This window comes from Canis lupus, chromosome 14 (assembly GCF_003254725.2).
Source record: "Canis lupus dingo isolate Sandy chromosome 14, ASM325472v2, whole genome shotgun sequence".
Taxonomy (NCBI): Eukaryota; Metazoa; Chordata; class Mammalia; order Carnivora; family Canidae; genus Canis; species Canis lupus.
Genome location: NC_064256.1, coordinates 34,791,419 through 34,817,766, shown reverse-complemented (window position 1 = coordinate 34,817,766; position 26,348 = coordinate 34,791,419). Strand labels below are relative to the sequence as shown.

The following is a 26,348-nucleotide window of genomic DNA, read 5'->3' as shown; positions in this document are numbered from 1 at the left end:
TCCACAGTTAGAATCTCAGATCCACCACTTACAAACCATCTGATTTTAGAAATCTTGCTTAATCTCTCTGAACCTCAGATTCCTCTTTTATTAAATGAGAGTGATAATAGTATCTACTCACACAGTTATTGGGACTATTCAATGGATTAATAATGTCAAAAAGTACAGTGCCTGGCTCATAATAAACCCTAAATAAGCATTAAACACTGTTTATTATTATTACAAGTATATCAAATACCTATATTCTCCCTCAAACAAACAGAGCCAACGAACTAACTCAGAATTGTCAATCCTGTTCCACAAATTTCATTAAGTCTTCTCTATGGCATACTATTTCCATCTGTTCTTAAATTATACAACCATCCTGAGGGTGAGCCACAGTGAAAAATTATCCATTAATTGGAAATTAGAGATGTGAACTATTTTTTGTGGCAATGTTCCACAGTTTATCTTCTTGTAGAGAAGGAATGAAGGCCAAGTGAACTCAGAGAATTTTCTGCTTCCTTAGGAGTATCATCAGTGGTGAAAGTGCATTGCATCATCATACAGGCTATAAAAAAAACAAAAACAAAAACCTTAGTCTCTATGAGGGGTCAGTTAGTACCACAGGGTTCATCTAGTTTATTCTTTATTCCTGTTTGGAGCGAATGGATGCTATCTGGTATAAGGAGTATGTGATGCAAGAGGATGAATGACCCCCAGGACTCAAAAGCCCACAGGAGTGCAAGGAATGGCTTGTGGTGGTGCTGCAGCACAAAAGGGCACATCGAAAGAGCTAGATTTCTAAGCTATAGAGCAGACTGAAAACTTTAAATACACTATTTTTTGTTCATAAATGAAAGAACATATTAAATCCACTCAGGATATTTACTAAAGATGTCATAAATTCTCAGGGAAATCACCCTTTCATATGGGGATATTCCCCACAACCAACCTCAAATCCTTTTATTCAGCTTTGTGGTAAATACAGAAATTGGTATATGAGTCTGTATAAAAGGGAATATAAGGTGCTCTCCAGCCTCTTGCTTTTTTCCCCACATTTTCCCCACATTTTGGTTATTGGGTCTTATAATATGAACCCTCAGAGATAGAACACATGGTTCATTGTCATTTAAAAGAATCAGGAATACACACAAGTGTCCACTAGCTACCCATGGCAGAGTGAGGATTGGGATATCAAGCAGGAAAACACCTAGGTTTTGCTTAAATCAGTGACACATGTCTCATATACAATCTCAAAAAACATTTCATTGTGGCTGTAATTTATTTGCAGATCACTTGAAGTGGAACCAACAACTCCTATTCCCCCAACCTTATTCCAGCCACTCCCCCAAGCCCCGCCCTGCTCATTACAGGAAGGAATCTGTTCATTATTCTTACTGCAATTACTTTGAAAGAGCTTTGGACTACAATGAGGTGGTTCCAACCATCAACAAACTCCAACAACAAACCCAAGAGTATATCATTTAACAGGAATGAGCTGGACTGGGTGGATATTTACTATACTTAGAGTGTTTAAGAGCCTTTCTATAGGAAGGAAGAAAAAAAAGGAGAAAGAGAAATAGCTGCCGGAGCCTTTGTGAGCATTGGCATTCATAAGAATTCTTCCTTCTGCAAGGAGAAGTTGAATTCGAACACTTGAGTTTATCTTAGAGTTTTGCATGTAAAACATGAACATCAGTACCAGAGCCTAATCATGTATAAAGAGATGAAAGAGTGAAAGATTCAGGGACTGTGGGGCACACTCCATCCAGTTCCTCAATAACTGCTTAAAATATTCTGGAAAATGCAAGGTGTCTGCTAGCCAACCAGCTTTGCCTCCACAGCTTGAGGAAGAAAAAGTAGAAGCTTGGAAACAAAGCTCTTCGGGTAGCAGGTCACAGGCTCCAGAGCCGGACAGCTAAGGTTCATATCCCAGATGCATCTCTGGTTCACTGCGTGCCCTTGTGTCAGCCTCTAAGTCTTCTCAGCCTCAGTATCCTCATCTATAAAATGGGAATACTAGCAGGACTGCTGGGAGGAATCAATGAGATGAGCCAGTTACAGTGATAAGCATACTACCTGGGAATTCATAAGCCTGAGCTACCTTAGCTGACGTAACTACCATCCATTTCACCATCATGAGAGTCAGTATTGGTTTAGAAAGATGAACGATGGGCAGCCCAGGTTGCTCAGCGGTTAGCGCTGCCTTCAGCCCAGGGCATGATTCTGGAGTCCCAGGATCGAGTCCCACGTCGGGCTCCCTGCATGGAGCCTGCTTCTCCCTCTGCCTGTGTCTCTGCCTCTCTCTCCTCTCTGTGTATTCTCATGAATAAATAAATAAAATCTTTAAAAAAAAGAAAGATGAACGATGAGAATGATGGTTCACAACCAACCTCTGATGGTAACATTTCCAATAACTGCAGTGTGTGCTAACCCATGAGCTTTTCCCCTCTCATAAATCTCCACTGCCCCCCATCCAACAAAAGTAAAATCATCTTAAGGGTCTTTCACGATAGTTATTTAACAAAGTCCCTCCACAAGATGAAAATTTTTCTGGGTCCTGCACCCAATTAACGACACACTCATTTTTAAGTCCCATGGTTTAAAACCCAATAAAATACCCCAGCAAATGTCATTTTGTCATCTATAAACATGTGACTATGTTTAAAGTTAGGAAATCGAATCAGGGGTCTAATTGTTCCAAAAGAATATATGTTGCTGATAGAAAATAATAACTGTATTAGACCTCAATATCACAGTAAAATTGGTTGTTATGAACACTTTCAGAAGCAGCAGATAATAAACACATTTCTTTGCTTTCAAAGAATAAGATGCTGTGCTGTAAATAAATCATTACATTACATCAAAGGTACTAAAATCAACAATCACCTGATCATCATTGGCAAGCCTGGTCTGAACTCCATTTTTTTCCTAATTAAATGAGAGAAGAGAGTAAAAGAAATCTTTGCAAAATGTCCCTCACACAATAGAGTTTCTAACTGTAGGGGGTAGAACGATGCATCCATTTCCACTTACTGTATTAGAGAATGACTAAATTACTTGAAGCTCCCTTTCTGCACGTACGCCTAGGAGTAATGATATAATTTTCTAAATCACATAAAAATACGTAAACAGGATTCACTCCAGTTCCATGCCCCATCTTTATGAGAATCCATGTGGGCGTTAATTTTATAGGCTGTTTCTTAAGGGAACTTTAAAAAGAGGCTGTCTTAGTTCTGTTGCAATTCAGGCTACATGTCTGGATTGTACATATGTTAAGCTTTGCATGTGTAGAATGGTGGTGTTTTGCTGTGTTTTGGCATCTATATGCAGAACCTGAGATCTTAAAAATTCACTATTTCTCAGCTCGCTTACCACTTTCTCTTATAAAATTAAGCTTTCATGCCAAGTCTTAATATTTGAGTTATTTCAAGCTCTTTTTTAAATGCTGAGTGACCATAAGACCAGCAATGTGAATTTCGTTTTAATTGATTTTGTATCTTCATCGCCACTCCTTAAAAAGAATCTTGTCTTATTACTAGAGATAATGTATGTGTCAAAAAAGAAGCCTCAAATGCACTTCCTGTGCACTTGACAGGGTGACAAAATATTTCTCCTATCCTTTCCTAATTGAGCTGCAGTACAAAGGAGGACATTATAATAATATTAATAATAGTTACATGGATATTTGTAGGTACTGTGTAACCCTTCAGTCCATTTTCCCAGACAATAGTGGCTACAAAGAGGCTTCAAAATAGAACATCGCACAATATGAATGCCACTTTTTTCTATCTTACATTTTAAAAACATCATTGAAATCAGAAAGTTCATTTACAAAGGACTGGCAGTTGCAATCACAGCAATAATGTAGTGCTGAGAAAAAAAGGGTAATTGGTTTGGTAAAGATCGCTTTCCATTACACCATAAAGCACTACACAATAGGAAAGGTCGCCAATTAAGCAATCATGAATACCAAGTACTGAAGCTGATGAAAATAGGGCAGTGGTTTAAATAGATTTGCAAGCAATTTACCTTTTCACAATGTTGGCAATCTGATGCAATTTGCTTGCAATTTTGTCTGCTTTCAGTAGCACTCGCCGCTGACACTACACAGACCAAATGGCAAAGAGGCCCTGCATAGAAAATGTAAAACTATCTTGGCTGCATCAGGAAACCAGAATGGTGGTTCATCAGGAAAATTACAACAATTAACATAAGTGCTGCAAAAATCAACACTTTAAATGTCACACTCACTAGTCTGTCCAAAGACTGTAAAAGTACCATCCCCATCGCCGGACTAACAGTAAATATGAAGCAATCACCACCAAACCTTGGGGCTGATGGCTTTACAATTGATGTGACATTCTCTGAGTGATAAAATAGCCTCTCATTTTACAAAAGTAAGTATTTTTCTTTTTTAGACTTAACCTGGATGATGTCAACACAAAATTTACGTTAGTTTTTTTTTTTTTTTCAACTTTTTCGACAAAGCCATTCTGTGCTAGTGTGGGTGTAGTTGGTCTTGACATTTAAAAAAATAACTTTATATTTCAGAGAATTAGAGCCAAGTTGATAAAAAATAATCCCTCCTCAACTATTGATCTGGTGCTTTCAAATGTAAATCATGTTCTAGATTTATGTCGAAAGCTGTTAGACTGTGTGAGGTACAGTGTGTCTGACCAGAGCCTGTTTTATTATCTTAGAGAGGACTCCAAAAAAGCGTCTGTGGATATTCCCATGAGGACTGGCTGGAATTACAGATGCCATCACATATCTATATCAATGTTCCCAGCTAAAAGTTAGACACCTTGAAAATAATTGATAACTTCTACTTTGGCATCCATGTTTTGAGAAGCTATAAATTTGTCAGGCTTCGAGGAGAATTGGCTTATAGTGTAGACCTAATGATTTCTCAGTGAACTGGGAGGATCTAGTAGGGAGAAAACAAGAGTGAAGTGTCAGAAACTCTAAGTTTAATTTTCCTCTCTATATTGGCTGACTCTGGGCCATGTCTACAGAGGGCCTATCTTCTATTTTGAGTGAATTGACTGATTATTCAGCTTAAGAACAAAGTTGGACTCTCCTCCCCACCCCCCAAGAACATCTCTGTCTTACTTGGGTTTAAACACCAGGATTTCCATGCCAGAAGAGAAAGAAGAGTATCACACATTCATGTGTGTGATATGCACACAATTAAGAGTAAATAATTTTATTATGAGCTTAGTGAAAAGGTCCATTGTGATAACACGCCATCCCCTGTTCACTTGCACTGCTCAGTGGGGCTCATCTTTTACTTCCTCTCAGTCTATAAAAAAATCATTCCTTAAAAGAGAATCCTGGCCTGTAGACCCCAGGTTTGTCCAAAACTATGGGATCTAACGTATTGTGGAACACCTATCTCCCCAGAAGACTCCTCTCATCATCACTAATAAGTTGTCTCATTCTGTCAAGAGTTACTTCACTCCAAACATCTTATTCCCTACTACTCTGTACTAAGCAACAGTGTCAACTCCAGGGAAAGGTTTTATCAGCTACCCCTTGCCATGATCATCTTAACGAACATCAATAAGCAGTACTCTGCTGACAGGGTCTCTGTCATCCAAGCTGCCCAATGAAGGCCAACCCCAGACACTGAGGGCATTGTCCAGAGGACTGGGGTTCAATGGTGCCATGCTAGCTCTTTATTGCTTGGCTGAAAGAGAGGGCTGAGCCTCTGTAGGGAACTGCACAATTCTCTTAGAAGGGTTTACGGTTTCTGTGAAGTGAAGCTGGCAGAAGTAGGTAAGAGTTTCTTCCCCAGTTTTGGGTGGCCTGTGCGTAACCATTTTCTAAAAGTATGTATGTGTTTGACACCTATTCTCTGACAGATTCGGAGAATAAGTCACTCCAGAAAGGGAGTGACCTTCTGTTGCCATACACAACACGACAGGGATGATTCTATGGAATGGTGGCATCAGTAGCCTCAAGAGTAAATTACAGGCTGGGAATAGCAGTAAGACATTTGCTATCTCACCAATCCAAAATACTCAGAACTTTGTAATATTGCTTCCAAAGAAACAGACATTGAGAAGAATTAGCTCCCCCCCCACCGTGTGTGTGTGTGTGTGTGTGTGTGTGTGTGTGTGTGTGTAAAATGCAGCATGATCAAGAGAGTGGTATACAGGAGGGTGAGGAGAAACTATAGTTAATTTTGATAAATATAATGACCTGTGGGGTTTTTTTCTCAGCTGTTGATTGGTGCCACGAAAACAATTATTACTGGTTAATTTAGTTGCTGGCATAGTGCACAGTAAATATTTTTGTTGTATCACTCTTTATTAACTGCAGAAAAAGCATTTGGATTTTACTTATCAAGTTAGTTAAAAATCACACACAGCAACTATATGACCATAAAGCAGATAGTGTCAGAATTTTCAAAGCTATTTTCAAATCACTATTCTAGTTCCCATGGTCTATCTCAGAGAAGGATCTGAATTTAGTGTAATCATATCCTCAGAGACTTGAATCTAAAAGATAAGATTTGCTAAAGAGGAGGTTTAAAGATTTCAGAATCTTTACTAGTTTGGATTGAACTAAATACATTCATTGGTTAGACTTGCCCAATAAGTCATGTAAATTCTTATAAAACTACTCAGTGGGACTTGCCACCACCAAGCAAGCAAAATATATAAAAACCATCGCCCCTTTCAGGGAACAATGCCATTTATCCACGTAAAAATTTTTGGTCCTCAAAGTATTTTAGAAAACAATGAAAGTATTTCTAAATTTAAAAAGTATTTAAAATGTCAAAGAAGATTCCCTTGAATGGCAGTTACACAATCACTTAAAGGTTAGATATGGATTGAATTTTGGCTCTGCTACTTATTAGCTGTGGAGCCTTAGGCAAGTCACATAATCTCCCTGAGTCCAAATCTTGTCATCTGTAAAATGGAAAAAATAAACTTACAGAATCTGTGAGCAGAGACAGTACTGCATGAGATGTGTACATATTGGATATTTAATAAAGCTCTTCTGCTATTATGATTGTGATGGTTGTTTTTGTTGTGAATGCTGCTGCTGCTGGTTGGAAATCCAACCAGGTAAGCATTTAAAAGCTTCTATCTTAATGGGTTTTTTTTTTCTATGTATTTCAAATGCAGACAGTGTATCCTTGGATAAACGTGGATATAGCTACTATATTCAAATGAAGTAACCTATTAAAAATGTTTAAATGTGCAATAAAACTCAAGCAACATTGTACTATTTCTTTTTCATAAAGAGAAAAACTTTCTCAAAAGGTATTTTTCAAGTCAGAATAAAATCACATTTCAATTCTTTGTCTTTTGGTGAGTTGCTACAAGGTAGTTTTCAAGATAGAATGAACAAAATTCCAAAAGCTTGGCATATGTTTGAAAAATGTAAATTGTTTAGTTTCTCTAAAATCCACAAAGTTAAGCAGAGAGCTGTGTTCCTACAGTATTTTCTATCCTCTCGGTTCTTGATAAACCAAGAAACCAGTGCAGAAGGCTCTGTGGAATGTCAGTGGGAAGCATCTTGGGGAGAGAGGTGGAAGTGAGACAGGAAACCCACTGGGCTCCAGAGCATCTCTGAGCCTCCGAGCAAGGCTACCACAGAAATCCCAGTTCACAACAAACTGGGCCAGCCCTAGACAAGCAGGATCCCCAGTACTCTCCAGGTGTCACTGCTTTAGGGCAGTCAGACAATTCTCAATGCTTTGGGAATTCTGGTTATCATTGTTCAGAGAAGTCTGGCCACTCTTTTTTTTTTTTTTTTTTTTCTTTTAAAGATTTATTTATTTTAGAGGTAGGGCGAGGGACAGTGGTAGAGAATCTTCACGCAGACTCCTGGCTGACTGTGGCAGCCCAATGCAAGGCTGCATCTCACCCCCCTGAGATCATAACCTGAGCCAAAACCAAGAGTCAAACTCTTACTGGATGAGCCACTCAGGTGCCCCTGGCCATTCTTAACTTGAGTGGAATACTGGCAGATGTTTCTGACACTACCCCATACCACTCTGGGCTCCCGCCTGGCCTGTGGTAGTTGTCTCAAGGCAGCTGGAGATATCAGTCAATTCTCATCATTCATGAGTTTTTTAGTTGTAGCAGATACTTTAACCAAGAGACCTAACACTAGGTCTCTGAGCCAAATAATACAGACTCAGTAAACATTTACTAAGACCTTATTGTGAACTATACTTTATGGGATACAGAAATAATTCATTGTCCCTGTCTCCAGGGAGCTTACAGTCTAGTATAAGAGACGAAAGATATTTTATGGCATATAAATATTTTAAATAAGAGATAGAAATGGCAAGTACCATAAAAGAAATGCAGAATGCCAACTGTTGAGAAGAGGTAGATGATGTAAGTAAAGCTGTAGTATAGGATGTAGTTATTTCAGTAAATTTTGCCCTTTCTTTGAAACTAGATCAATGCTGTTATATAACAGTTGGTGCTTGAGATCACACTTAACTCCTTGACTAGGTAAGCTTTGGAAGGATAGGGGAGGTATTCCAAGGTAAAAGAAAGAGTAAGAAGGAAAGAAGGAAGAAGAGAGGGAAGGAAGGAAAGGGAGGGGGAAGGAAGGAGGAAGGAAAGGAGGGAGGGAGGGAGGAAGGAAGAAAGGAAGAAAAGAAGGAAGGAAGAAAGGAAGAAAAGAAGGAAAGAAGGAAGGAAGGAAAGAAGGAAGGAAGGAAGGAAGGAAGGAAGGAAGGAAGGAAGGAAGGAAGGAAGGAAAGAAGGAAGGAAGAAGGAAGGAAGGAAGGAAGGAAGGAAGGAAGGAAGGAAGGAAGGAAGGAAGGAAGGAAAGACCTCGCTTAGTCCAGACAATTCAAGTCCAGTTTGGCTAGAGTGTTATAACAAGAGCATTCAGAATTCCTGTTTGAGTTCACCTGAAAAATTCTGAAGGCTCTGGGTAAATGAGTTTTCCCATTTATAACTTACACATCAAGCATTTCATAAAGCATGTCTTCAATTACAGAATTGCAGCATACATTGTAATTATACTTCACGTATGCTTGGGAATAATAATCCTGTACTTGAATTATCTTGAAAAGATGATACCAAGTTAGAAAAAAGGCTGATTTTTCATTCTTCCTAGGTCAAATCACACGCTAATAAAATCTGATGTTGTAATCTTATATATTCTTAATCTTTCAGGTTGAATCTGAACTTGGCCCCAGGCAAGCCAGCTCTTATATAAAAGGTTGTTGCAGAGCAAATGAGGATTTCACCAGCTCAGGAACAAACTGCACTTTCCAGTTTACTGCTAGTTTGAACAGGAAGTTATGATTTGTGCCCAGCCACAGGTCAATGGAAGTTTTTATTGACATTGGAAAACCCTCCATACACTGGACTAATAAATTTGATAAAATCAGAGCTTTTGATTTCACTTGCCTCCTGTAGCTGTCAATAGCCACAGGACTGGCAGGCAAATTCTGCTTTCAAAACACTCAGTTTCTTTTTTCTTGCCTCCTTTTTAATAGCCGATCCTCCAGTACCTCGACACTTTGACAGTACACTACCATGTTTCCAGATTAGCTGAGAGCTACTCCTACTTAAAACAAACAAAACAAAAATCAGTTTTTCAGAAGCTGTAGATTACCCTTCAGTCCCCCAGATGGATTCTAAGAGTCTTTCGGATGAAGATCTTGGAACCAGGATTATCAAATGTCACCGAGCTAACAGGTCTAACGGCCTCACTGCTGTTGAACTACTTGATCTCTCAGCTCCCAAGTTTGGTGGGAATAAAAATATTGCACAGATGGGACTATAAGTGACCGTAGCCTGCTCCATTGTATGTCCAACCATCTCTAATTACAGCAACACACGAGAGGAAGAGATTTGAAAGGGCAGGTGACGGGAGAGGAGAGGAACCTGGTCTGACTTAAACAGCACAGGATCCCTCACCATCAGGCCTGATGTACATCAGCCTGACAGCTAATTAGGGTAGACATGAATTTTTCCAATGTAACAGATGTTCGCTAATCAGGCCAGATTTGGAGCCCTTGCGCCAGCAACATTTCATGCACAATTTAACTATCTAAAAGGAATAAACTACTTAATGCATTGTACTGAAGGCACAGCTGTTTCACAATCAGAAAATTTGCTGTCAAAGATGTTCTCTTTAAAACTGACATGTTTTTATATAACTCTGATGGGGTGTTTATAATGTATTAATAGTTGTCAGCAAGAGCTGCTGTCATCATCAGAAGTAAAATATTTCTGAAGGTATATTAAAATGAACAGACTCCTTTCTCTTCCCCCAAAATCCATTCAGATAATTTAACTAGGTCGAATGTGGTCTGCTGGGTTCCAAAATGTATTTGAAACAAAGAACATCAACGTATTCTTTCAGTTTATTTTAAATTTAAGACAAAAATGCCTGTGCCTTGCTTTTTTGGTTAAAATGTTTAAAACAATCATAGGTCCACATTTGTTTATAAAGCCAGATTTTTTTAAAAAAATTGTTTTAGTTTAATGGAAATACACCAGGGGGAACATCATTACCACACCAAAAATGCTTTATTGGGTAAAGTGAAGGTTTGACATCTTCATAAGCACAAACTAATTTGGTTAAGAATGAAATGGGATTTCTCTTTCTCTCTCTCCCTCTCTCTTTGCACCTCCTGTGCTGACCCTCTATTATAAGAAAGGACTCCTAAATGTAAACTGGAAACTTTTTCCTTTTGACAGTTTAGTTTTGAAATTTGTTGTTTGTATTTTTTAAATGGTAAAGCTATTTGATACCTTAAGGATATTGAAAAGTTCACATCATTTATGGATTGCAAATCTTAGGAATCCATATTTGAAGTAGGTGTTATGTTGGTGACTTCAAATTCTACAATAAAGACCAGTTGTAGGGCTTTAGTAATCCATTTGTATTGCACACATAATTTAGCAATTTGTTCATTTTTGTAACGTTTTTAGCAGGTTCCCTCACGATTTTATGATTTATAACTTGTGTGCATTATTTTCAACCAATAATGTTAACAGTATCATCAATTACGCTTTATCAGGCAAGAGAGCACTGAAAGGTAATGTAGTTTCTATGGTGACTACGTTACTACTGATCCTCGTTTTCATGTGCTGGCCCAAGAAGATCTGTGACTCCTGAAAGGTATTATATTGAATGAATAGCACCAGTAGCTCAGATCTTTTGGCAAATTCAGGGATAATATCTTTAGAATCCAGTCTCAGAGAACTCCTAGATAAAGCAGTCTAAGATTCTCTGCTGAGACTTGAGTATCCTATTTTTAGGATATGTTTTTCTGATGGGATGACTTATCCACTGGAAACTGGCTATAGACCAAATGTTTAAAAAGTCACATTTCCAGATGATGACAAATGATGCCATACCTAGAAATGAGAGTTTTCATATCTGTATTCCAAATCCAGTTAGCCCTGAGAGATATTAAAAATTAACTTCACAAAGGTTAAAAATGAGATGCCTTGACTCTGTCACTCTCTCTTTGGATGCTCTATGTAAGTAGGTTGTTTGCCATCTTCAATTCCAGTATCTTGAAGACATGAATCTTTCAATCTTTAAGCCAATTTCATAACTACCAGCAGTTCTTTCACATGGGGCACCTTTTCAACTAAATTGTAGATAAAGCTTTTAAAAATAATAAAGCTCCAGACTATCAGCCACTTCATCTTTAGGTAATTTAACTTTGCACTAAGTTTTATGGGATAATTAAATTCTTAAAAGATTATCTATAGACTTAGATTTCACTTAGAATAAAATCCATACCCTTTATCACAACCTACAAAACTCCACATCATCCAGTCTCTCCTATCTACCAACATCATTGTCTGTCACTTGCTCTATGATCTAACCATAGATCTTTCTGAGACTTCAATACACCAACGTCCTTCTCTTTCTAGGGCTGTTTTACTTGCTTCTTTCAGTCTAGAATGTCCTTTCCCCTCCTCTTGGCGTGTCTGACTCCTTATCTTCACTCAGGTGTCAGTTTAATGGAAACTATTCAGGGGTGCCTGCATGGCTCAGATGGTTGGGGTCTGCCTTCAGCTCACATTGTGACCCTAAGGTTCAGAGATTGAGCCCCATGTCCATGTCAGGCTCCCTGCTCAGTGGGGAGTCTGCTTCTCCCTCACCCTATACCCTTCCCCCTGCTTTTGTGCTCTCTCTCTCTCTCAAATGAATGAATAAAAAAAAATCTTTAAAAGATAAATAAATGGAACCTATTCAGTGAAAACTTCCCTGAAAATCCTAATTAATATTGTCACTCAACCATCCCATATATCCTGCTTATTTTTCCATAGCACTCATCAAAATAAAAAAATTAATTTGCTTATTTGTTTATTTTCTGTTTCCCCAAATCCTCAAACCCTCTAGAACTGTGAAGTCCAATACAGTAACCAGTAGCCACATATGGCTATTTAAATTAATTAAAATTTTTAAAAATTGCAAATTCCATTCCTTAGTTGGTCTCAATAGCACAGATAGAGAACATATCTCACAGAAAGTTCTATTAGACAATGTTAATCTAGAATACAATCTTTGAGAGCAAGAGAAAGCTCTGACCAGTGTCTGGAGTAGCAATAGATCAATAGTAGTTCTCAGTTAGTTAAATGGATGGATGGATGCAATGATAGGTGGTTTGAGGCATAGGTAGATGGATTGGTGGCTGTAATGGAACTTCCATTTACACATAATCACTGAGAAATATGATATTCCAGCTAATGTAATACTATGACTTCTACTCAATCTTCTATTCCTAATATGATTTCATTTCTTAAAAGATAAATTTTATTTATTTATTTATTTATTTATTTATTTATTTATTTATTTATGAGACAGAGAGTATGAATGGAGGGAGGGGCAGAGGGAAACAGTGAAAGAATCTCAAGCAAACTCCGCACCCAACACAGGGCTCAATCTCATAACTCTGAAATCATGACCTGATTTAAAAAACAAGAGTCAGATGCTCAATCGAATGAGACACTCAGGTGCCCCATATTCCTAATACTATTTTAATAGAGTGAGATAAAGTACATTGACTCTAAAGTGTATTTAATATGATTTCATCTTTTTTGAAAGTACTCTTGAAAGGAGGGGATCCCTGGGTGGCTCAGCTGTCTAGCGTCTGCCTTCGGCTCAGGTAGTGATCCTGGAGTCCTGGGATTGAGTCCTACATCGGGCTGTCTGCATGGAGTCTGCTTCTCCCTCTGCCTATATCTCTGCCTCTCTCTGTGTGTGTCTCTCATGAATAAATAAATAAAATCTTAAAAAAAAAAGAAAAGAAAGAAATTTGCATGACTTGAACTAGAACCAAGGATCATAAAGATCCCTTAGAAATAAAGAAGCCTTAAGCTTTTTTTTTTTTTTAAGATTTTATTATTTATTTGTGAGAATACACAGAGAGGAGACAGAGAGAGAGAGGCAGAAGTATAGGCGGAGGGAGAAGCAGGCTCCATGCAGGGAGCCCTAGGCGGGACTCGATCCAGAGTCTCCAGGGTCACGCCCTGGGATGAAGGCAGGCGCTAAACCGCTGAGCCACCCGGGCTGTCCAGCCTTAAGCTTTATATCACAGCTATGGCAAAAGTAGAAAGAGCAGGAGTTTGTACTTTGGTAAATGCAATCTCAAATCCTAATTCTTATAGTTACTAGTTGAGTTTTTTGTGTGTTTTGCTGTTGTTGTTATTTTGGAGAATTTACCTAGTCTCTCTGAACCCTATTTCCCTCATGTAAAATGGAAGGAGTACCAACTTCACAGGGTTATTCTGAGATTAGATGCTCTCAGTGTATAGTAGGCTCCTACTATCTGGTAAATGCCATTATAAATTTTCTTGAATTAATGGCATGAAGGTAATTAGAACTTTGGAAATCCTAGTCTATCTTGTATCACTTCTTCTCTGGCATTGTTCTTTGACTCCGAAATTTTAGAACTGAAGCCCTGCCCATAAACATAGTCATTAACTCTTGGAGCCTTGTCATAAGCATAGTACTAAGGATAGAATATAGAAAGTGTTAGGACTGTGGATTAAGGTTGTGGGCATAGGGGAATATGCTAAATCCAGAACACCTACTTACCAGACAGCTCTTGAAATGGACTGTCTTGTGTTTTAAATGTTATTAAAATCCCTGAAGGTATGGAAGGTTTCTAAGGCTCAATAAGTACATAATTATATGCAGTATCCACTGCATCACTTAGAGAGTTCAAGTAGCTATTGTTAAGCTTAGGAACCATGCAAAATGGATCCTAAGAGATCAAATGGCAGGAGATTCTAGTTGTATGTGTTTCTCTGTTTATAAAAACAAAAGGGTAATTTTATAATGTCATCAAAGACCATGAAAATCCACCACCCTTATTACATTTTCCCATAGGGAGAGGGCTTATAGAAGATCAACCTGAAGTTATCAGATTGTCCTCGTAAGCCTATAAAAAACAAAACGAAACAAAAAAGTAGATGGTACACACTTGGGAAGGACTATATTTTAAATCAGAATATGAGTATAAAATGAGAACTTTCACTACTAGTGTATTTAGCTGATTTTCTACATTTCCAAAAGGTAGCAAGGGGTGGGGGGTGTTTTTTTCTTTCTTTCTTTACAATTTCCATATTATCTTAGACCATGATCTTCTTTGAGGAAAAGAACAGGAGCGAATTCTGTCTTTAAACTCTAAAGTGATCATTCCTAACTACCTGGATTCTTGGGAATATTTGGAAGTTATTTAGTTTAGAACAAAAGTATAGGGATGCCTGGGTGGCTCAGTGATTGAGCGCCTGCCTTCAGCCCAGGGCGTGATCCTGGAGTCCCAGGATCAAGTCCCACATTGGGCCCCCTGCACAGAGCCTGCTTCTCTCTCTACCTATGTCTCTGCCTCTCTCTGTGTGTGTCTCTCATGAATAAATAAAATCTTTTCTTTAAAAAAAGAACAAAAGTACAGAGTGTTAAATATTTTCTTGAATGACAAGTGAGAATTCCTGTTCTTCCATGATGAGTACATCTTTTGGTTTTTGTTTGCTTGGTTTTTCTGAGAGTTAAGTCCAAAATAGAATGGTCTACATTGGAGGAATCAATTTTACTGTTAAGTCACACATGAAGGTTAAGAATATCTTTGTTGTAAACCTTGGTGTGATGTGGGTCCAAGAGCTGGGAGAGAGAACATATTCTTTTTAAAGATTTTATCCATTTATCTTAGAGAGAGACAGAAAGTGCACAAGCTGTGGGGGGAGCAGAGGGAGAGGGAGAAACACAGAACTGGTTCAATTCACACAGGTTCAATTCCATGACCCTGAGATCATGACCTTGAGATCACAACCTGAGCCAAAACCAAGAGTCGGAAGCTCAACAAACTAAGCCACCCAGGTGCCCGAAGAACATATTTTTGTACTAAGTGTGAGGAGGAAAGAGTTTACTAATGTTCTCCTGTTTCTGGAGTAAAATATTAAACGCTTCCTAGTCCACCACAGAGAAAAACACATAAGAAGAATAAACTGATTAAATAGCAATTTGGGGGAAGAACTCTGCCTTAAAAAAGAATATATTGAGAAAAAAAAAAGGAATATATTGAGGAATATTCTGGAAGAGTTTTTTGTTTTGTTATGTTTTGTGCGGTTACTTTTTTCTTTTTTGGTAAGATGCCTGCAGTAGAGTATATATAATATATTATAGACCTAGAGTTTCTGAGGATCTATAACACTGTATGTTAACTATGCTGGAATCAAAATAAAAGAAAAATAAAGACCCTAAGGGAGAATTCTTTCCTTTATGGCTTATAGACAATAAGAGATGATTTTTTAAAAATCTCTTGGCACCATTTTACAGAAAAGCCTTGCAATGAGAATAGTAGAGCCATGGTCACACAACTTTTGAACTTTGTTTCTCAGAACAAGCTTCTTTGGGCCTACTTCAGCACAAATAATATTTTTTGTGTATGTTTATTTCATATGCATGCCCATTACTTGCTGGTATCATTTTACTTTCACTTACAAAATTAATCTCTCTCCCCACCCCCTCTTCCCTACCCTCCTCCTGTTTTGTAGAAATAGTCAACAATGATTACTCATGCTAAATGAGAACTTCCAAATGAAATAAAATGGAGAATTAGAAAGAGATACTACATGAAAATAAACAAGCAAGTAATGAACAAAACAAAACATAACAAGACGCTAGACTGGAAATCTCAGACATGTTTTTTGTAATCCTAGATTGATCTCTTCACAGTGCAAGGTCTTGTCTTCCTTTACTATAAAATGAGGACCTCTCAATATTGTGGCTTTAAGGCTTCTGCTCTACCTCTTGGGAATCTTTGGGATATTTCTCAGTCATGACCTCTAGACAAATCCATGTTAACAGTCTCATGTTATATGCATTTCCCTGATTATGAGTTATCTGCCTTTTCTTCTCCATTAGCCTTTGAGTAGATAGTTTCTTTGGACTTTCCTGGAACCTGTCTCTCTGCATGTGGGTGTTGATTTTACATATGGGTGCTAATTCTGGCATCTCTACCATCTGACTTCCTTCAAGTTTCCCTTTCTCTTTACTTCTCTTTTCCAATCCACTTTCAATGTTATTTCCCTGTACGTTTTCTAGGAATACTTTTCACCATTTTTAAAGCAAAAACATGTTGACCCTGAATAGGATCTCAATCATTTTTATGTCCTGGAACTTTCCCTCTACCCCAGCAAGGGTCAGGTTACCAAAAAGCATTGACCATAGTGCAAAGAGCACATCAAAAATGCCATTCCTCCTGTAATTTCCAATCCTATTTGGATTACAATGCATGAAACATGATATGGCAGAGGCTTTCTTAGTGATTTTACTCCAGGACTAAAGTTTACAAAGTTAACCACTGGTAAAAAAACAAACAAACAAAACAAAAAACAAACAAAAAAAAGAACCAAGTAAATGCAAATCCCCAATGGCTGAAATATGTTAATCACCATGCTAAATGAGGTGGGTAGACCCTTTGAAAAAATTCTTGGATGGCTAATATATCTTCATAATTTAAAAATCAACAAATGTTAAGACATACATGGTAAAAGCATTTGCTTCTACTGCTGTCTCCCTTTGGCAGTTCCTACAATCTTCCAAACAGTACAGTTTTATTAGTTTCTTTGTATAATTATTTGTATAAATAATGTTTTATGCAAGACAAATATACTTCTCCATTTTCTCTCCCAGAATAAAAGGTAGCATATTATATGCACTGTTTGGCACATTGCACTTTTTTTCTTCATATATCTTAGAACTCTATCTATATTGATAAACAGAGAGACTGCTCAATTTATTTATTCAATTGCATAGATAGACCATGGTTAAACTCAAACAATCCCCTAGTGGTAGATATTTGGGTTGACACAGTCTTTTGCTATGAAAAACAATGCTGTAGTACATAACCTTGAACATATGTGACTTTGCATGTGTGCACGTTTATCAGTAAGTAGGAAAAACCCCTAGAAGCAGGATTGCTAAATCAAAGGACATACACTTTTGTTACTTTGAAAGATAATGCCAAAGTTCCTTCCAGAGATGCTACATCAATTTACACTATCAGCAAAGTATGAAATGGCCTGTTTCCCCACAGCCTTGAAAACAAAATGTTAGTAAATTTCTGCATTTTGGAAAATCTGGAATTTTGATTACACACTCTGGTAAAATTGTGGTATCTTGGTGTGGTTTTACTTTGCTTTTCTTTTATATTGAGTGAGGCTGTGCATTTTTTCATATTTAAGGGCTATTCCTTTTCTATAAAATGCTGTTCCAATCCTTTGCTTATTTTCCTGTTGGGGTTTTAATCACTTATAGGAATCTTTTTTCATATTAAGGCAATTAGCTATTTGGATGCCATGCAATCATTTTCCTGTTTTGTTATTTTTCTCTGAATTTGCTTATTGTTTTGTTTCCATTCAGAAGTTTAAAATTTATTCTTCTATAAATTTATTGAGTGTTTTTGTTACAGTCTTTAGACTTTAGTCATAATTATAAAGGTCTTTCTCAGTCCAAAGTCATAAGGGTTCTCTCATGTAATCCTCTCCTACTATTATGGCCTCATTTTTTAAATCTTTGAAATTTTTGGAGATAGTATTAGAGTAGGATAAAAAGAAGGAATTATACTTAACTTTTTTGGATGGCCTTACCATTGTCCAGCTTTATTTATTGAATAATATATCTTTTCTCCCACCAATCTGAGATTCCACCTTTGGCCAATGCTAAGTTCCTTATATATACAGCTTTCTGTTTCACTGGTGTATACACTCACTTTGGATTTAACTAGAGAGAGCTTTCTTGTTTTTTTTTTTCCAACCATCCATGCTCTAGCATTCAAAAGTACTCTTCCATTCCCAAGTCTTCAACAATGGAGCATCCCAGTTACATTTATGCCTTTGCACAGGCTGTTCACTCTGCATGGAATGTCCACCTTGCTCTTTTCTGTCTAGCAAACATTGTTTGTCTGCTAAGACCCAGATAAATTATCACAGTTCCAAAGAAATGAGGAGCAGAAAATGCTTCTGTAATTATCAGGTTGGGGAGAGGATATTATGTACATATGTAAACAAGAAATGATGAGAGTAGTTGCCTCTGGGAAGAGAAACTGTGACATTATATGAAAAGGAGATAGACTTTTCACTGAGTTTCCTCTGTACTGTTTGAATTTTTATCACATGAATGTATTAGGTTTTTGAATATATAGTATTTTTTCAAGAACAATTTCATGTTCTAGGAATGGCATGTAGACAGTTTATCTTTGCTGTCCAATAAAATGAACAGTGTAAAAATGTAATAAATAAAAGACCATGAGAGAATTTTTTGTATCAATAACATAATCTCCACTGTGAAGCACCCCTCACCATTACTCTATTCTCTACAGCAATTAAAGGCTCTGTCAGCTATGTTCCCAAAACACATCATACAAACTTCCAAATGGAAGCATATTGCGCATTTTGGTGCTATCATTTGCCTGTCACTCCATTGAACTGTTGGCTTGCTGTTCATCTTTGGAGCTCAGACTCTGAACACCAACTGCTGCCTCTTACTAAGTGTACAATGTTTGAAGAAGGAAGGGAGGGAGGCAGGAAGATATCCAGGGATGTTACATTAGAGGTACCTGGAAAGAGAGGAATGAGGAAGGAAATAGGCGTATAAGTAAATAAAGCAAGTAAGTGGCTTTACATGGATCAAAGATGAAAGTGTGCCATGAACCAGAGTGTAACCACTCAAGTTCTCCCTTCTCTCATACTCCACTCCCAATATTTCTAGTCTGCATTTGGCAGCTAGAGTAATCTTGTTTAAAAGTATGTCAGATCATGTGTTTCCTCTGGATAAACTCTTAGCCACTGCCCCCGGCCAATGGAATCCGATTTTTACAGCATATACATCAATGTTACAATGGTCAGTGTGGCCCCACATAATGGTTCCTCATCACTTCTCTGACCTCCTCTCTTATTATTCTTCCCCTAAAGACTTTTTCCCCCTTCCATGTTGTCTTCCTGGCTATTGTTCCAACACTCTATATATACTCCAACACTCTAGAGCCTTTGCATTTGTCTCTTCTGCCTGGAATATTCTTTCCATTGCTAACTCTATGATTCCCTCACCTCATTCAAGTCATAGACAGTACTTTTCCTGTAAGCTGCCCTTGAACCCTGATCTGGCATTCTCTATCTACTTTCCTTGCTTTATTTTTCTTCATAGTACATAATAGCTTTTAATATACTTCATAGAGTGCCAAATTACTTTGTCTATTCCTACCAGAATAAAAGTTCATGAAGGAAGGGGGCACCTGGCACAAATTAAGTATACAGTAAATACTCACTGAATTAAAGAACAAAAGCATCTTAAGATCTATCAAGCAAAAACGACCTTGCAAGAAGCAGCAGTAGACTTACCATATGTTTTACAAACTGCTGCTCACCCCTGCATCTACCACCAAACAATGTGTCCTGAGATCTAATGGGTTTGGGCTGTGATCCTCTTTTCTTCTCACGTTCTTACTTAATAGTCTTCTCTACTGCCCTGAATTCAATTTCCACCCATATTATCAAGTCTATTTTCAAATGATATCTAAGTGGAACTCTAGCTCAGAGCTGTCTCCTAAATTCCAGATACCTTTGGACCTTTCTGCTCTGATGACTCACAGGCCCCTTAAATTCAACATGTCTCTACTGAATTCATCCTTGGCTCCTCTAAACCTGCTGCTCTAGCTTCCTTTCTTAGAGAACAACATGACATTCTTGCCAGTTGCCCCAGTCATCAATCAATCTGCATGTCATCTTGACTTCTTTCTCACCCAGACTCATTCACTCAACTGCAAAGGGCTACCAATGCTAATTTCTCCATATTTTTTTGAACAATTCACTTTCGCGGGGACCTATTTCCATTGTCCCCTTGTAGGTCATTACTACTTTCCATTTGAATATTGCAACTTGGCCTCACTTTTCCCCCTAGTTATTCAAATCTAATAAAAGTAGTTAACTATATTGGGCACGGTCTAAGCACTTTACACCCATTTAAACCCTACAGAATCCTATACAATAGGTTCTATTATTATCCCCATTTTATAAGTAAAGAAACAAAACCAAAGGCAAGTGTCTGTGTAACATCTCAAGGTCCTGTCCCTACAAAGCAGTGGATCTGAAATTTAAATCCAAGTAGTCTGGCTCGAGAGCCCATGTTCTTTACTATTATCTACTTAGGTTCTTTAGATTTAATTACCCTTGCTTAAACATTTTAGTGGTTCCCACAGTGCCTGGCTGGTTCAGTCTATAGAGCATGTGACACTTGATCTTGGGGCAATGAGTTCAAGCCCCATATTGGGTGTAGAGATTACTTAATAAAATCTTTTAAAAAATTTTTTAATGGTTCCCCATTACCTTTAGGATGAATGCTCAAATTCCTTATTATTCCCACCAAAATCTGAATCTTGTTCATCTCTCCATCTCCTTACTATTCCCACCAAAATCTGAATCTTGTTCATCTCTCCATCTCTATCTTTTACTTGAGCAGCCACCTTCACCCCCCTCCTACTCATACTTCCCTCACCATACCCTTTGCTCTATCAGTAATGAACTTCTTGCAGTCAGTTCCTTGAATGGTTTTGTGTGCTTGCATGTGTTATTTTCTGTGCCTGAGATGCTTTCATTCTACCCTATGCTCACTGGCCTGACTTCTCCCCATCCACCCTGCATGTCTTGCCATAGGCCTTTCTCGAGGAAGCTTCCCTGATCACTCTCTCTTGTACTCCCACATCTAGTTCTTGGGACCCTCCATTTTGTTTCTATGCCTCAAGATTGTGCTCTAGGACTCCTTCTTTTTTTTCACTATACATGGTCCCACCATGAATTGGTCCAGCTTTGTGTCAGTGGCTCCTAATCTGTATCTGACCTCTCTCTTCGATGTCCGAATGCTAATCTGACATCTCTTCCTGGAGATCAAAAAAGCCCTACTCAAGCTTAATACATCCCAAACAGAATCCTCTCCCCATCACCATCTATTCACCTGCCCACATCTAGAAGTTATTTTTACTGCTCTGGCATCTTAACACTCTAATCTAATCCTGCAGCAAGCCTGGTTAACTGTTTCTAAAAGATATCCCAAATCTATGGACTTCCCTCATTCTCTCTTGCCTAGAATATGTCAACAGCCTTATAACTAGACTCCATGCTTCACACTTGCCACATGGCAGCAAAGTAAATGTTTAAAATGTAAATCAGATCATGTACCCTCCTTCTCAAAACATGGCTTCCCAAAATGGCTTTCCATCGCACTTTAAATAAAACTCTACTTGTTATATGGCTTGGTCACTATCCTGACTTCATCTTCTACAATCCTCTCCCTGCTACTATCTTCTAGTCATACTGCTCTTGTTTCTGTTCCTTGTATATGCATCTTATATCTGCTATGTTTGGATTCTTCTGCAAGAAATAGAAAATACAAAATAAAGATGATTTACCCATATTGGCTATTACGCTCTCAAATAAGAGATTCAAGAGTAGTCCAGGGTTAGTACGGTAGTTCCATCATCATCAGGGTCCCAGGTTTCCTCTATCTTAGAGCTCTATTATTCTCTACGCATGGCTTAAACTACATGGTCCAAGATGTTAGTTCGAGCTCCAGCCATCACATTAACAATCCAGCCAGCAGGAAGGTTAAAAGGCATATTTCTGCCTTTACAGGATATATGTGTTGTTATCCCATTGACCCAAACTCTGTGATATGGCCACAATACACTTCAAAAAAACCCAGTATCAATAGTTACTTTTCATTGCTAAGTAGTATTTCATAGTACAGACATACCACAGAGTGTTTATTCATTCGCTGTAGGATACTTGATTTTCTTCTAGATTCAGCTATAAATAAAACTACTATGAATATTCATATGAAGGTTTTAGTATAAACAAATTTTCATTTCTCTGGGATAAATTCCCAAGACTGTAGTTGTCAACTCCTATGATAAGCACTTGTTTAGGTTTTTAAGAAATTGTTATACTTTTTCTAGAGTAGCTGTACCATTTTACATTCCCATTGCAAACGTGTGACTGAATCAGTTTCTTCACATCCTCACCAGCTTTTATGGTTATCATTATTTTTTATTTTAGCCATTCTTATAGACACAGAGTAATATCTCCCTGTAGTTTTAATTTGCGTTTCTCAAATGGCTGATTGTGTTGAACATTTTCCATGTGCTTATTTTCTATCTATATATCTTTTCTGGTGAAATTCATGTCACTTCATGTCTTACAGTCATTTTTTAATTGTCTTTGTTCATTTATCCTTGTTGAGTTTTGAGATTTCCTGATATACTTTAGATACAAGCACTTGTCAGTTATATGGTTTGCAAATGGTTTCTCTCAGTCTGCAGCTTATCTTTTCATCCACATCACAGGGACTTCCACAGAGCAAAAGTTTTAAATCCTGATAAGGTCCAATTTGTTATTTTTTTCTTTTTTGGATCATGCTTTTGGTGTCAAGTCTAAGAACCCCTTTCTCAGTCCCAGGTCCCAGAGATATTTTTTCCTATGATGTTGTCATGGTTTCCTATAAGTTTTATAGCTTTGTATTTTATATTTAAGTCTATGTAAAGATGTTTTGAGTCAACTTTTGTAAAAGTTGTGAGAATTAGATCAAGATTCTTTTTTTTTCTGTTTTTGGATGTCTAATTGCTTCAGCAAGAAAATATTTGAAAATAAATCATTAAACAGATCATTGTCCATGCATAAAAAAGAAAGTGATGATTAATAAGAAAAAAAATGGGTTCACTAAAACTCAGGCCAAATTAGCTTTTCTCTCTCTCTCTTTTTTTTTTAAACAATAAGATTTCTATGGGCAGCAATTTGGAAAATGCTGGCAAAGTAAAATAAACTTAACATATATAGACCTAGATGGAAATATAGTGTTCAGTGAGAGAGAGAGAGAGAGAGAGAGAGAGAGAGAGACATCATTGCCCCACTATATTTGATACTTGTCAGAGCATTTCTGGAGTAGAGCTCTGCCTGTCAGTAATATGTTTTAAGAGCACATCAAGGTGTGTGTGGGAAGAAAGGCCAAATGGTGACAGGTCTGCAGCCATGACTTTTGAGGATTTGCTGAAGAACATGTACTGCTCATTTCACTTTCAATGGATAGTGAGATAGTGGGTAATGAACCTAGGAAACAGTAAGCATAAAGAAGACATGAAGTAAATTTGAAATGTTCGGCAGGCCATCTCACTAAAGGAGTGGTGGGTTATGCACAGCTTTGAGGAGGACAAGCCAGGACAAGAGGGTGGAAGTTAGAGGAAGCTTGATTACAGTTCAATGTGAGGAAAGTCTTTCAAATAATTTATGCTAATCAATCACAAGTTACAATCTATCTCAAAATATACACATGGAATAATCTACTTCAAAACATAGTGAATTCCCTATAGATAAAATGGCATGAGCTATAATGAGATGTTGACCCACATGACCTCACAAGTCTCTAGCCAGGATGAGAAACTTTGAATTTGGTGGAGGAAGATTTTCTTACAGGCTGGAGAAGTCAGGCAAGATTTCAGAGTGGAGAGTGCCTTTTAGGTTTGTTTGGTTTTTAAAAAAGATTTATTTATTCATTTGAGAGAGAGAAAGTGTGTGTGTGTGTGTGTGTGCACACGTGCATGCGTGTACGCTTTTGCAGGCAAGCAGAGCAAAGGGCAGACGGAGAGAGAGAATTCTTAAGCAGACTCTGAGCAAGGAGCCAGACATGACTCAATCTGAGGACCCTGAGATCATGACCTGAGCTGAAATCAAGAGTTGCATGCTTAATCAACTGAGCCACTCAGGCTCCCCATCTTTTAGGTTTCTTAAATGGTTAGTGACTCTGTGTTTTAAAGACATGAAGGTAGGGATCGTGGTCAAGAAAGAGATAGCAAGTTGTTCTTTCTGATTGAAGCAGAGACTTTTTCTGTGGGGAGTATCATCTAAAGTCTCCTAGCTCTGAACCAACAGTTAGGTCACATCTAGACTGTGATTGTCTGAAGGAATGTTCGTCTAGACATAGACTCAACCAAATGGTTGTAATAAGGACATACATAGTAGACTGAGATCCCAGCTTGAGTTTTATTGTATGAAGTCAACATTCATACATTCTTCTAACTACACTTTAAATGGAAAAATAAAATGTTAGAAGTAAAGGGGCCTTAGATACAATCACTTCTAATATACCCATTTTATAAATGGGAAAAAAGAAAAAAGAAAAAAAGCAGACTTAAAGAAGTTCACATTTTTCACTCAAGAAACATTTTTCATATGTAATTAGTGATAGATAGCCTAGCCTCCTTATTCCAAAGAATTGATATTTATTGGGTACTTTCTATATGCAGAGCACTTCATATGGATTATATATTTAACAATCATAATAATTCTATGATTTGGCTATTATTATTAATGCCATTTTGCAAATGAGGAAACTAAGACTCAAAGAAAAAAAATTACTAGCTCTAAATTACACAGCTAGAGAGCAGAGGGGCCAGGATTTAAAGCTAAACTACCAGAATGGCTAGAATAAAAAAGACCAGATATAACAAGTGTTGATGAGGATATGGACCAAAGGGAACCCCGTGTTCTACTGGTAGGAATGTAAATTGGTGCAGCCACTGTGGGAAACAGTATGGAAGTGGGACACCTGGGTGGCTCAGTGGTTGAGCGTCTGCCTTTGGCTTAGGTCATGATCCTAGGGTCCTAGGATCTAGTCCCACATCAGATTCCCCACAGGGAGCCTGCTTCTCCCTCTGCCTGTGTCTCTGCCTCTCTTTGTGTGTCTCTCATGAATAAATAAATAAAATCTTTAAAAAAAAACAGTATGGAAGTTCCTCAAAAAATTAAAAATGGAAATACCATATGATCCAGTAATTCTATTAGTGGGTATTTACCCAAAGAAAATGCAAATACTAATTCGAAAAGATATATACACCCCTGTGTTTACTGCATCATTATTTATAATAGCCACAGTATGGACGTAATCAAGTGTCCACTGATAGATGAATAGATAAAGAAGATGTGGTATATACACAATGGAATATTACTTAGTCATAAAAAAGAATGAAGTCTTGCCATTTATGACAACACGGATAGATCTGGAGGGTATAATGCTAAGTGAAGTAAGTCAAACAGAGAAGGATGGATACTATATGAATTCACTTATATGTGGAATTTTAAAAACAGAACAAACAAAAAGCAGAAACAGACCCATAAATACAGAGAATAAATTGGTAACTGCCAGAAGGGAGGGCTGTGGGGGATGAACAAAACAGGTGAAGGAGAGTAGGAATTAAAGGCTTGCAACAATGGAATGAATAAGTCATAGGCGTAAAACGTATAGAGAATATAGTCAATGGTATTAGAATAGTGTTGTACAGTGACAGATGGTAGCAGAGCATAAGGAAGAGAGTTGTCAAATCACTATGTTATCTGAAACTAATGTAATATTATGTGCCAACTCTATTTCAATAAACATAATAAATTAATAAAGCTATCAATTTCTAAGATTACATTTTTTAACATTTCTATTTTATTACTAATTTTTAGTTACAAAGGTAATTTGAGTCCAACATTACAGAGATGTATAAAGAAAAAGTTAGTAATTTGCCTCTCTCCTCTCCCCAACCACTTTCCTTGGGGTAAACAGTGTTTCCAGTTTGGTACATAAGATCTCAGAATCTTCTCTAAACACTTGGCCTTTGTGTTACATGGCCTCCTTAATTTAGCCTTATTTCTAGCACAGAAAACTACCTCCAAATAAAAAAAAATGGGAAGGGAAGTTTTAGAAATGACACAGTAAATAAGTATCAACTGCTCTTAGTAAATCGATATTTAACAAAGTATATTAAACTCACCAGAATAAGAGGCTTCATGTGGGGCTAAACATTTTCTGGTAAGATT

At 37.5% G+C, this 26,348-nt stretch overlaps 1 long non-coding RNA gene across 1 annotated transcript in view; it reads right to left on the bottom strand.

The window, feature by feature from the left end:
- Positions 1-244: 244 nt before the first annotated feature.
- LOC125752476 (uncharacterized) overlaps positions 245-26,348 on the bottom strand; it is a 28,462-nt gene continuing 2,358 nt past the window's right edge. Inside the window, exons 2-3 of the long non-coding RNA XR_007402044.1 lie at positions 2,087-2,326; positions 245-550 (exon numbers count right to left, since the gene is read on the bottom strand). This is a non-coding gene — a long non-coding RNA (uncharacterized LOC125752476). The remainder of the gene's footprint in view (positions 551-2,086; positions 2,327-26,348) is intronic.